At 41.1% G+C, this 13,819-nt stretch overlaps 1 protein-coding gene across 1 annotated transcript in view; it reads left to right on the forward strand.

The window, feature by feature from the left end:
* Positions 1–1,163: 1,163 nt before the first annotated feature.
* Positions 1,164–13,819, forward strand: part of oprl1 (opiate receptor-like 1) — a 131,180-nt gene continuing 118,524 nt past the window's right edge. The window contains exon 1 of the mRNA XM_023956981.2: positions 1,164–1,647. The gene's annotated coding sequence lies outside the window, so the exon portion shown is untranslated. The remainder of the gene's footprint in view (positions 1,648–13,819) is intronic.

The raw sequence follows: 13,819 nt of genomic DNA on the forward strand, positions 1-13,819 counted from the left end.
CTATGACACGAAGAATTAAGGCAGTTCTAAAGACAAAAGTGGGTCCAACCCAGCACTAGCAAGTTGTACTTAATAAGTCGCCAGTAGTTGTGCTTAGTCAGTGTCAAAAGGCCTACTAGATGGTTTTAGTAACCCTTGTGCTATCCTAGGCACTTTAACATTGGGAGGTGGGTCATCTAGACCCACTAGACAGTACTCTGAACCTTTTTTCTTAAATGATTTTTGATCTTCACTGGTGTCCATGGATTACATAAAATCTTTCCACCTTTATCCACCTTTGTCATGGTAGGGAGAACACGCCAATGTAAGGGTGGGGTCATCTAAGATAGCACAAGGGCTAAGGATTTTGAAGTCTGCCATTTACTATGCCTCCCCGAACTTAAAACTGCTTTGACTTTTACAATGTGTGGGACACAGATAAGCTCAATATTCTGTTGGTGAGGTTAGGGTAACAGTTGTTAAGACGTTGCTGGTTAATATACATAATAATAGGACAAACTGTTTGTAACTGGACAACACTGATATTGTAAATTCATTTACAGGACCTTACTGTAATCATTTTACAGTAAATTGCAGTATATGAATCCAGTATTTTACTGGTGAGACTGCTTCCTGTGAAATACTGTAAATTTACATTAAAACGTTTTACAGTCTATGAACAAACTACAAGTCTACTGAACGTTCATACTATTCAAAATAATGTTGTAAACAAGTCACCCATAGAATACACCAACTATATTTCTTTCTCCAATCCCTCATTCTCAGGAAATCATCTGCTGTGAACGGATAAGGGGGAAAAAATCAAAGAGAGAGAAATACCTGCCATAAAGCAAAAAAAAGGACTGCGTGGGTCAAAGGACAGGTTAAGAACTAACGTTCAAATATATGCCAGATATTTCTCTCAATTGAAAGATGTGTTCACTCCTTGATGGACCAAATATTTAAACCACAGTGACTCTTTAATTTTATGAGCTGAACCCCTTCTAAAGCTAGAAGTCAGACCAGACTAATAGACTAGAAGTTCTGAATGTTTTTTGCTTTAATCTTAGATATAAAGTATTCCTCGTGGCCCTAAATCTGCCTGATCTCTGTTACCACACTTGAGCACAATTCTGTGCAGAATGAAGGGTGGCAGGCAAAGAGGACTGCAGGGTGTGTGGCTCTCGTGTGTGAGGTGTGTTACTGCTCACGTGGGTAACGTTGACTCTGGCTTATCTAAATGCGGACTGAAACACAGACATCACAGTGCCAAACCTTCCAGGACGCACAGAAATGCGCATGCACGCGCGGCTGTTGGAGACGAGGGGCTGAGCTGAGCAACACCATCGATCAAAGAGCGAGAGGGAGGGAGAAAGAGAATGCAGTATGTTTCGCCCAGCAGACCTCTCCTTTCCCTCCTCCTCCTCTGTCTCCCTGCCAGCTAATGCTGAGTGGAGGTGAAGCAGTGATTCTCCTTGCGTGTCATCCACGGGGGAAATCTCTCCACATCCAGGCTTGACTGAGGCGATGACAGCGGAGCGAAGCTGTGAATTTAGAGAGACCAGGCCGGCAGGACGCGCGTGAAATCCGGGAGCGCAAAGTAACACGGAGAGAGGAGCAGCAACTTCTCTTGGTGATCTGCGCTCAGCTCCGGATCTCTTGGCACCGGTAAGGGGGGGATATTGCGCAGCGCGCAGCAAGCAGCTGCATCTCCTGCGTGGGCTTGCACGGAGGCGGCGTGACCTGGACTACCACGGCGCGTGTTCTCTGTTTACGTTGATCTGCTGAAAGGTTGTCAAAACACTCGGAGAGGGTGATGTGTGGCCACGCGTGCGTGACAGACTCGTTGCTGCTGCGTGCTCGTGGCGTGATTGAGTTTGTTCTGCTGCTTGATCCCGTGATGCGTTTGGGTGACCAAGAGGCGCCTCTCAGGTGAGAGGGTGGCTCTCACCTGAGCAAAACTCAAGAGCTCCATGGAGCAGCGTGTTTGTGTGTGAAGTGAAAGCAGCGAGGAGCCTGTTGAAGTGACAGAGCTGCAAAAACACCCAAACTTGATGTGTTTATTAAAAAAAATGACTAATGATCAAATTCTCACGTTTGTAGTTTTAAACATCTTTAAGTTATATGAAAATATTGAAATCCCTTTATAAGAGTAAAATATGACATTAAAGACATTATTCCGAATATGAAATGAACCCGTTGAATTGTTTTCATTTTTCAGATGGTAAAATAATTAGCAGATCCTTTATGTTTGGCTTTTAAAGGTAGAGGGGTCTTATAAACTTTTTCTGTATGATTATTAGAAATATTTTGTCTTATGTAAATGTCCAAGTAAGAGAAAATCAATTTCTGCAGTTTTTATTCTTCCTTCTGCTATAAGATTAGTAAAAAGACGTTTTTTTTCTAGCATTCAGAACTGCGCTTAAACCCCATCTCCTGTTAAAACAAATGTATGTTTTTCTTCAATATATCTTTTAAATAAGTTAAAGTGTCCAAATTGTGCCTGACTGATGTAGAAAAATGTTCTCATGAGCAATATAAGAGTTATGCTATATGACTTTTTTTGTTTGTTTTAAATTAGAATCTGAATTTGAATTTTTTTGTCTGACAGTACCAAACACAATGACAGACTGATTTCTAAGTAATACTGCCACTTTATCATTCAATCAATATATATATATATATATATATATATATATATATATATATATATATATATGTATGTATATATATGTATGTATATTTATATATATTTATATATATTTATATATATATATACATATATATATGTAAAATGCAAACTGCGGAGTTTCTGAATTTAAACCCGCAGCAAAGACAAACTTTTTTGTTTGATGTCTCAAAATGAATCAGCATATAACTTAAAGCAGTGGTCCCCAATCTTTTTAATGCCATGGACCGGTATGACGCCAGACAGCGTTTTCATTTTAGCAGTTTATTTTATTTTATTCAATGACCTTTGTCCTCATGTATAGGATTGGTAATCTCTGACAGCAACTGTAGGATTGTCAAAGTGAGGGGAGTACAATGTCAAGAGTTTGCCAAAGAAAGGCTAATTGGACAGGATAAAGTCAATTGGAAATTTATTGAAACCAACCATGGGTCTAGTCACCTGCTGAAAAAAAAGAAAACACAAAATGAACATTGCCCCCAAACACAGTTTTTACAAAGAGCACATAAGCAATTGGGTTTTTTAAATTTTTTCTGGGTAAGAAATCAAACTTTTTAACATGGGTCTAAGCAAAATTGTCTCTTTCTGAAACCAGCCTCTGAGGATCTTTTAAGAAAGTCCAAATTTTGATGTTTCATGGTTGGCTTCCACAATAAAGTAAGATTGACCTTGATCTTGTGAGCTCTTTGAAAAGCAGGGATCTTCTTCTTGAAAAACATTTTTGAGATGCTGCTATGCAACTTTTTCACCAATGGAATTTACACCATTTAACAGAAAACCAGGGCCAATTACTACTTCATACAGTATTGAGGCCAAACAGTAAAATTAAGATTTTTTTTTATTATAAATATTTTCATTACCGTTGTAAAAAACTTTTTTTTTTCAGCTGGAGAAAAAAAAATTCAAAGCAAAATATTAATTTTCATTGTATCAACGACACAAAAAAAGAACCAGGATTGTGTAAGTACTTGACTGAGCATCGTGATAGCTGAGAATAAGATGACAGCTTGAAAAGAAGCAGAGCCTGCAACTTCCCCCGCAGTTTACCTGACTTTTATTTAGTTTTCAACAACAGTTTATATTCAGTGTTTCCTCCGGGGATTCTTCAGCAAAAAAAGTTCTTTGTGCTTTATGCATGCAGGCTTAGCAGGCTGGTAACCTTTGCGTAGGCTTTATTTACCAAGCAATTAGTAAGCAATTGCTCTGTGCTACTTTTCAGTGTTTCCCTTGTGTTTGCTCTGCTAGCATTTTAAGTTTTGACCTCTGTCACTATAAATTGAATTAATACTTCCACCCTAATATCCTTGGGGTGGAAGTAGGGGGATGGGGGATTGTTACAACCAAGAACAACTGATAAGAGCGGGTTTAATTAAGAAAGACTACTTTGCAAATGTTATGTTTGTTTTTTAATGAGTTACTGTATCTTTACTGTTTTTATCCAATTATACTTTTGGTTTAACTGGCCTTCAGTTCTGCAAGAACCAACTAAACCAATTGCAGCCTACCATGAAGGAAAAAAGAAAAGCTCTTTGCTCACTGATCAAATAATTTTTGTCTACTGCACTGCAATCTTAAGCAGATGTTTGAATCACAATCTGAAAAACATTAATATCAACCAAAATTCTGAGGCCAAGGCCTTTCATGAGACCATCCCCCTTTTTGAGTTCTGTCCTCACATTAAAAGTATGACAAACATTCAAAGCCCTAAAAGACTAAAGTGGTTCATAAAAGAACATTGTTTGCTTTTGCTGAACGAGAACTCAGTCATCTTTGAGTGCTGTCATTTACAACAGAAAAAGCCCAAGCAGAACTGGAACAGATCATCTGAAATAAGCAGGCAGCCAGCTCCCTGTGTTATTTTATTTTACGTTTTTTTTTCAAATGTATCTACAATTTTAAAAAGACTATATTTTTATACATTACCAACTTGAAAACAATTTAACTCTAAAGATTGAATTAAAATGGTCCATCCACACGCCCGCCAGCCCGATCAAAGTTTGATTTATTTTCTAGAACTAACACAAACAAGCTCAAAACACCTCAGCTATTATCTATCTATTATCTATAAGGGATAAAGCATGGTATTGATTTTGAACAGCATGTCACAAGAAAGACATTAGCCGCGGTTACAGGTGCAAAATATCTTGATCGGATCAATGGTCGGATTAAAATTCAACTATGTACATGGGATCAGAATTTTTTTTTCCGATTAGAGCAAACGTTCACATGGGTCTCATTTTCGGTTGGAATAAATCATTTGGGCATGTGCAGTAGTGTTGAAAATACCGGAAGCGAAAATGAGTCCCGGTGTAAACAAACTGCCACACAGTAGATAACTGGCAGCTCGGTAATATACAAGATGATCTTCTAAACGTGCTTTTATTATTGTTATGGTTATTATGAAGCACCTGTTCGCTCATCATTTTATTTTTTAATCCGTGTGGTCAGTACTTTTTTTGCGGTGGAACGGCGCTGGAAGAAGCCAGGGTTAGGAGAAGGCTAACACGCGCTAACAACATTAGCCTTGTTTAAAAAACACAAAATCCATGCGGGAAATGCTGCAATCCGCATCCTGGCTGCACGTAAATATGTGGGAAAAACATCAGCCTTTATTTTGTCGGGACACGACTGGAAACACAAATCCACGTGATGGTTTGAACGGTCTCTGCTTTGAAAAGCTCTCCCCCAAAAGCATGGTTCTGGTAGTTCGTAACAAACCCAGAACGGTGGGATGGAGGCCTCCCCCCCTTGGAGCGCACACGAACCAAAGCACCACCCCCCCGTCCGCCAACACAAAGCTATCACTCCGGCTGCTCTGCTCACAGACACAGTTCACTCTTGCTGAGCAGCCAGTCGGTCCCGTATGCACTCCAAAGCTTTCGCACCATCTATGCGTGATGTAAACCAGAGCAGCAGTGACACACGATCGGAATGAACCGTTTACGTGCATAAAAAAATCGGCATAACCCACCTATCTCGATCGGAAATAAATTTTGATCCGAACGAGTCTGATGGGGCAGACTATTCTGAACGACGTGTTTACATGATGCATTTTTCTTCCGATCAGGCATTCTTTGCGATTACTTTTTTCCATGTAAACGCAGCTAGTTATAGATAGGCATCTGCAAAATCCGGATTTAAAGCAGTTAAAGCAAACATTTTTAACATGTTATTTTAGGGAGCAGAGGATGCCAAAACAACAACAATCAGGAATCAGGAAACTTTATTGTCATTTTATCATGATAAAACGAAATTAGGCTCTCTGGTCCCGGGCCATCCGTTTACATTCAGACATAAATAATATATATCAATAATAATGTCAGTAAAATATCAGTCTGTTATGGTGTGGTTCCTGATGAGTATTGCACAGAAGTATTTTTCAAATTGCACAGTATTTTATGTTAAGTATTGCACAGCCCTGTGATATTGCACTTGGGAATTAGCTTGTTGTCCATAGAGGGGGGGGGGGGTGCAGTGATCAACCGGAGTTAAGCAGTCTGACTGCTTCAGGAAAGAAACTGTTCCTCAGTCTGGTGGTCCTGCTCTTTATGCTCCTCAGCCTCCTGCCTGAGGGGAGCAGGGAGAACAGAGGGTGTGAGGGGTGGGTGGGGTCTTTCAGGATGCGAGAGGCCCGTTTCCTGCATCTGGTCGTATAGATGTCAGTGGTGGACGGCAGGCTGCAGCCCACAGTCCTCTGTGCAGCTTTGGTCACTCGTTGCAGAGCTTTCCTCTCTGCCGCAGAGCAGCTGCCGTGCCACACCGTGATGCAGGAGGTCATGACGCTCTCCACCACACACCTGTAGAAGGAGGTCAGGACTGGGATCCCCATCCCAGCTCGCTTGAGCCTCCTCAGGAAATAAAGGCGCTGGTGTGCCTTCTTGACCAGGCAGGAGGTGCTGGTGCTCCAGGTGAGGTCGCTGGAGATGTGCACACCCAGATACTTGAAGCTGGAAACCACTTCCACCGCGTCCCCTCCGATGTGAATGGGGGGAGGGGGGCATCTGTCCTTCCTAAAATCCACGATCATGTCCTTGGTCTTCTTCCCATTGATGCAGAGGTTGTTGTCTCTGCACCAGCTCTCCAGATGTTCCACCTCCTGCCTGTAGTCGGACTCATCGTTGTTGGAGATGCGTCCAACCACAGCTGTGTCATCCGCAAACTTCACGATCAGACAGCTGGGGTGACTCGCTGTGCAGTCGTGCGTGAGCAGGGTGAACAGGAGGGGGCTCAGCACACAGCCCTGGGGGGAGCCCGTGCTGAGGGTGATCGGGGAGGAGGAGACGTTGCGGATTTTTACAGACTGCGGTCTGTCTGTCAGGAAGTCCAAGACCCAGTTGCACAGAGTGGGGTTCAGTCCAAGTGTGTGTAGTTTCTGGGTGAGGGTATGCGGGATGATGGTGTTAAAAGCTGATGTGAAGTCCACGAAGAGCAGTCGAACGTACGCGTTCTTGTTCTCTAGGTGGGTGAGGGTTGTGTGGACCACAGAGGAGATGGCGTCCTCTGTGGATCGGTTTGACCTGTATGCATATTGGTGCAGGTCCTTGGTGATGTCGATGGATTCTGTGATGCGGGTCATGACCAGTTTTTCGAAACATTTCATGACTATCGGTGTCAGGGCAACCGGCCGATAGTCATTCAGACTTGTCACTGTGGATGATTTGGGTATTGGAATGATGGTGGCGGTTTTCAGGCAGGTGGGGACCACTGCCTGCATCAGGGAGGTGTTGAAGATGTCTGTCAGTACCTCTTTTTTTAATTCAGTGGTGAACTGCTGAACCAAGCTGTGAATGACAATGTTCACAAAGACTCTGATGTCAATGAGTTCAGGTACTCAGAAATGGCAAACTGACAGCAATAGCAGTCTAGAGTCACTGACATGAAGATAAGAGGGTTGGTTTGTTACATTTTGTTTTATTTTTTCACGTTTCTCCATAACAAGATACTGCTGTGGGAGTGAGTATTTCTTTACGGAGCGCGTGTGCTGACATTAAAAAACTAAAATATATCTCATTCCCACATATTAACATATTGTTCCCACAAATTAATATCTTGTTTGCACGAAAAAATAATATTCCGTTCCCACAAGATAATATTCCGTTCCCCTGAAATACTATTTTGTTCCCTCGAAATGATTAATTCGTGTGAACGAAATAATACATTTGTGTGAACTAAATAAGTAATTTGTGTAATTAGTCTTTCATAAACACGGAAATGGTCTCCGTCCGGCCGCAAAAGCTGCTTTCAGCTGTAACTTCCGTGTCTCTGTGACCCACATTCGTTCAAGAAAGGAAAAAGAAAAACAAGAATGATCCCTTTATTATTGTCACAATGAATATAAGAAAATATTATAACATTTATGATACCTAGGCTGCTTTGCCATACGATAGCTCCTGCTACTAGCTCCGCCGCAGAGCTCTTTTGCTTGTCATGCCGGCATTCGGGCAGCTGGCTGGCCGGTAGACGGACATACCATCTCGATGTCAAGACCTCCAGCCAAGCCACTTCTCTACGCCATGGTACACCGCCTGCCCACTTCATCCTCATTCGCCTCGCCACAAAGATCCCACAGCAAGCAAGAGGAATATTTACCGTCTGGTTCTCTCCTCGTCGCAAACTCCTCCAGTGTTTGTCTCTACGGATCTCCTCGCCAACATCCACGTGCAATAAAACTCTTACTCTCTGCCAAAACCTTGTGCGTGGTCTTTCCGGGTTTCAGCGTTGGATCTGTTCTTGTCATTGTCAGTCATGACAGAACGAACTGGCCATACTCAAGACCCAGCTGACCCGGAAGATTTACGTTTCGCCATTTCCCAGGAAGGCGATTCCTGGCCCTATCTCAGATGGCATCTGTTCAACAAGATCTGTTTCGTCGTATTGACAGTATTTCCCAGGCTTTGATGGACTTAACTAGCCATGTGACACCTACTCCCTTGAGTACCGCTTCACTTCCACCTTCAGTCAATGTGGCTGCCACCACTTCCGCATCGTCAACGGAGAAACTTCCGCCTGCGGCCAGAGCCCTTCCATGGGGTAGTTGAACACTGTAGCGTTTTTTTATTACAATGCCAGTTAATATTTCAACAAGCTCCCAGATTCTACCAGTCCGACCACAGCAAAATAACCCTAATTGTCAATTCTCTCAGACATAAAGCTATGCAGTGGGCACAGGCATATTTAACAGGTAATCCCATCTCCCACTTATCATTTATTAGATTTATTGAAGAGTTCAAGACAGTTTTCGACCAGCCACGTAAAGAGGACGAAGCCACTCATCGTTTATTAAACCTTAGACAATGTATTTAACACCAGGATTAAACCTTTGTGAACTATTTTGTAATTCTTTAGTTTCACAGTAAAAAAGTAAAATGTACAGATTTGCTTGTTTAGTTTACCTTAAATGATTTTTCATTCAACTATAGCTTTTGCTTTTTCACGCCCACATTTACACTCAGTGGTATATTACTGATTATAACCAGGGACCTACAAGAGAGGAAAATTGATTTGACTCATTGGTTTGTGTTGGGTCCATTTAAAAGTTCTACAAAAGCATCAGTCAAATAGTTTGTGCCTTTTAAGCAGCCCACCTAGCATGGCTCTGTAGACCTTACATGGATACGTACTTAAAGCTTTTATTTAAACCCCTACAGCTACATTACACAGAAACACATGCACAACACAGATCAAATCTGGACAACAGTGAGACTAAATAAATGATTTGGGTGTAAAATAAGTGAAAACAAATATAGGTAGATGTGAAAGAAAAGTTAAGGAAGGTTGAGAAGAATAGGGGAAAAGACAAAGAAGATATTTGATCTTGCATGTATATTAATCCGGGCTCCAACTCTTGGGAAATTCTGCAGCACAGCAGTTTCTCTGTAGTTTTTATTTGAATATTCATGATTAGGTAGAGAGATGGCGGATCCTGGGGTTCGCAGCAATCTTTTGATTTATTGCTGCTGCAGCCTGCATGTAGGGGTGTTGCAGTGGAGGAGCAATCTCTCCCACAGTATTCGATTCTCCTTGTGGCAGTAGCTGACGTTACTGGGAGGTACATGTCTAAATAAGAGACGGTTCAGTCTCACTGAAAAACCATGTGTAAGGTGCTGTATTGCATGTCATTCATTAACCATACACTTTTCAGAAAAGACAAAATAAAAAACATAGCTAGCTGGATTGTCAGAAGGTGACACGATTTGGATATTGACTTGTTTCATTCCCATTGATATTCGGCTGGTAGAACGTAATTACCTCATCATGGGCAGACTTTATGGCGTCCTTGTTCTGGCCTCTAGCCTTTGTGATCTTTGTGTGGCAAAAAGGTTTTGGACGATCAGTTTTTCATTGTGATTACATACCCTCCAGAGAGGCAGCCAGCTGACACCAACAGTCCATCTGGGAGGGGTTTACATGATCAGCAAAGATCATAACCTGTACAACAGGGTTTTTCAACCTTTTTTGAGCCAAGGCACACTTTATCCTTGACAAAAATCCTGGTTCACACCAGCATTCAAAAATTAAAAAAAGGAGAAACTCTAAAGTCTGTATTGATGAACAGTCCGTCTGCAATCTCACGTGCATTTTTGTAATAACTCTGGCAGAAAAAAATGTTTTTTCTAAAAGATGTAATAAAAGTTAAATTACTTTTCAATAAGAATTTTTCATTCATCATTTTCTATTCTGTTTTTCTTCATGGGGCTGCCGGAGCCTATCCTGGCCACTTGTGGTTGAAGGCAGGGGATGCCCTGGACAGGTCCAGAATCACACACCCATTCACTCTCACACCTATGGACAATTTAGAGTTGCCAATTGACCTATGAAGCATGCTGGGGATCCTGGAGAGAACCCGTGCATGCACGGGGAGAACATGCAAACTCCACACAGAAAGGTCCCCCATTGATGTTCTGTTTCGGGTCCCCGAGCCGGGGACTTGAACCGGGGCCCTTCTTGTTGTGAGGCAAGAGCGCTAACCACTGCGCCACCGTAATGATAACCCTGGTAGTTGTTTTACACTTCAGTTTATTAACATGCAATTTTATGTAACCTCACAAAAATCAAAAATATTATTTCTAAAAAGTGATCATTTTTTTATATTCATTTCAATGTTGTTGCAAAGGCAACTGTAATTTTTGAACAATTATATGATGACACAATGTTTGATACATTTTAAACAAAAAAACTAACATTGTATTTATGTTTTCTGTAGCTACACAAAAAGTGAAACATGTTGAAGTTTTATTAGTTTTTTTTCTTTTGTCTTAATCAAAGATGAAGTCTTTGAAAACTTTAACGAAAATGTTTTATTTCTTTTTAGATGATTAAATTGTTTCGATTTAGTTTCATTGTGTCTGTTGGCCACTTCACCTTAATCCTGTTTTATTAATGTTGTTATTACTTCTTAAATTTAACATATGAAATAATCCAGACTTTATTAGAAAAGTGTTTCAGTTAGAAAGAAAGATGACTTGGACCAAACTCGGGGATGTTTGGCTGTTAATAAACACAAACCTTGAAGGAGAACTAAACTGTTGGCTTCTGATTTCATCAAGAAGATTTAAAAACTGTTTGATGTGTGTTTGTTGTGGTTTAAGACGTTTAACAGGGAAGACTCATTTTACGCAGAGATGCTGTCACTTTAACCCAATGCATCATGGGAGATGTAGTGTGAAAACTGCCTCCAATGGCAGACAGACTCGCTTCTTTGAGCTTAATTATTATGTTCACTTTTACCATAGTCTGACACCAGATTCTGTGGAAAGACGAGCTTTAGCTGGTATTTTTGTTGGAACTGAGAGACTTTATGAGCAGAATCAGAACAAGGAAGTGAAGACTTTAACCACTGCTGATTGGTCAGACTGATGACGTATAATTAAGCCTTCAAGAATGATTGGCAGTGACAGTTGAAGGGACGGGACTTTTCCGAAAACGTCTGAAGCTACGGCTAAATCGGTACCGTCATTCTTATCAAAGTGTCGTTAATAGAATCAAATAGACACAAAGAAAAAAGTATTTTATGATCTTTCATATTCCTAACTACTCAGTGTTTTATCAGGGCCTGTTTGGATGAACAAAGAGCTGATATCCTGGAGATGGGAAATGTTTTTAGACCAGTGAAAATGGATAATTTCCCATGGCACTGGTTGAAAAACACTGCTTTAGACTATACAGCTGGTAAAAGATTTAACTTTATTTTCAAAACCACTACCCATAATTCTTTTCAAATGAATTTAATGTATACTTTTGACCAATTTGTAGATTTGTCTTTATCTATGAGTGCAAGTTGTTGCTTTTGTTCAATCGGGTTGTTTAGGATTTATTTTTTTCATGACGGTGTGATCTTCTTGATATCTAAAAGTATACTTGGATCAGCTACATGATGCTGAATGATCCCAAAATATGTACAGGGTGAAAAACGTGCTGTAGTGACACTTCCAATTTTTCTTTTTTCTTTTTACATGAAGAAATACGAAAGACTTGGACTATTTTTTTTTCCAGTTTTGTTTGGAGTTTGCAGGTCATAAATCATTTTATTTCAGTCAATTTGTGGTTATTATAAATTTTACGTTAAAAATTGATGTTATTGAATTTAAAGTTGGGCTAGACTTAGTGTTTACCTCCCTTTCTCTAATTTCTGTAATCATCCTGCTCATGTCGTAAACTTCTGCTACCAAGTACACTGTCAGAAAACCTCATAATGACCAGGGCTGCGGTTGACAAATACCACATATGAATACTAATTACTGTGACAAAAATGGCATAGGTTCTAAGATTAATGAATACTTACCATAAAAGGGGTTTGAGCTCAGAACAGAGACTGGGTTAATGGGGATGTCAGACTAAGGTTCTACGCATAGGGTGGTGGGCACATTGATCGGCGTTTACTCCACCCACTTCAGCAACATTCTAAGTAGGCAATTAAGTAGGAAAAAATTGAAGCTCCATTAAGCTGCATTTACACCGGACGCGATTTGCACGCCAGGCTTCAATGTCATATCAATGTACATATGAGATCTGAGGTCCTGTTTTTTGGGCTTCGGGTGCAGTTGCGTCAACCAATCAGGGACTCAGCTTTAGGCTTGTGGCGTTTTCAGTGACTCGATCAAAGGGTAGAAAAATAAATCCAAAATTGGTGCTCTATGTGAGGATTTTTGTCCTGAACTTCCATCCACTTTCTTAACTCACTGGGGCCGCAAGGTTGCCGGAGGTTGTCCCGGTTACTGTTCGGCGAGGCGAGATGCACCCTGGACCGGCTACAATGGCACCCACGGTCCGGTCGGATCCTGGGCGGCTCCAACTCCATGGACTCTTTAACATGCTGGCGATCTGCCCCGCCTTTGCACAACCTCCTGCAACGTCGCTCCAAAAAAGTCCCTACACCAAGCCTCCAGCAACTCAGCGTAGCTAACAAGTGAGCAGAGGATTAGAATTGCTGCTTTGGTTCCGGCAGTCAGATCCTGAGCAGTGGTATGTTCAGACTTGGCTGTCAGATGAAGAGCAGGTGATGTCATAGCGGCCGCGATCGCTTCAGCTCTAACGGGCTTATGGTGTTTATCTTGTTTTCATCAAGACAAAAATAAAAAGATCCCCCAGTTTTATTTATTTTTTCCCCCTCTCGGGTTAATGCTCAAACTGAACCACAGACAGACAGAAATAACGTTTAAACGACAGTAACCCAGAAGCAGCACTCACTGCAGGAGTGAAGTGCACCGGGAGAGACTATGAAGGACATGGTGAACCCAGACATGGCGACCTGCTTGCTGGTGCCTCTGTAAAGCTCTCCAAAACACATAAAGCCAAGTTACTAGCTCAACATCATCTCTGTTTTCCTTGATGCAACAACGAATGGAGGCACAAAGCAGTAAAGGCAGCAGATGCAAATTTAAAGAATCATGTCCAGTCTGAAGTGCAGCATTAGGTCTACCTACCTGCCAATCAAAAAGTCAAACCCCCTAATAATACTTACATCTGGACTCTATTAAAATAAATTTGTCTTGCATAAGAAAAAAAATGTTTTCTCTAAAAAAAAAAGGGTACATTAGGCTCAGCATATCTTGACTTTTGGTTTAAAATCTGATTTTTTAAACATGGGAGTCAATGGGAAATTCCTCCCTTTAAATACCAGCCTCAAACTGTGTTTTGAGGAACTGCAAGAAT

The sequence above is a fragment of the Oryzias latipes genome, chromosome 7, assembly GCF_053564925.1.
Source record: "Oryzias latipes strain Hd-rR chromosome 7, Olatipes_Hd-rR_3.1".
Lineage (NCBI taxonomy): Eukaryota > Metazoa > Chordata > Actinopteri > Beloniformes > Adrianichthyidae > Oryzias > Oryzias latipes.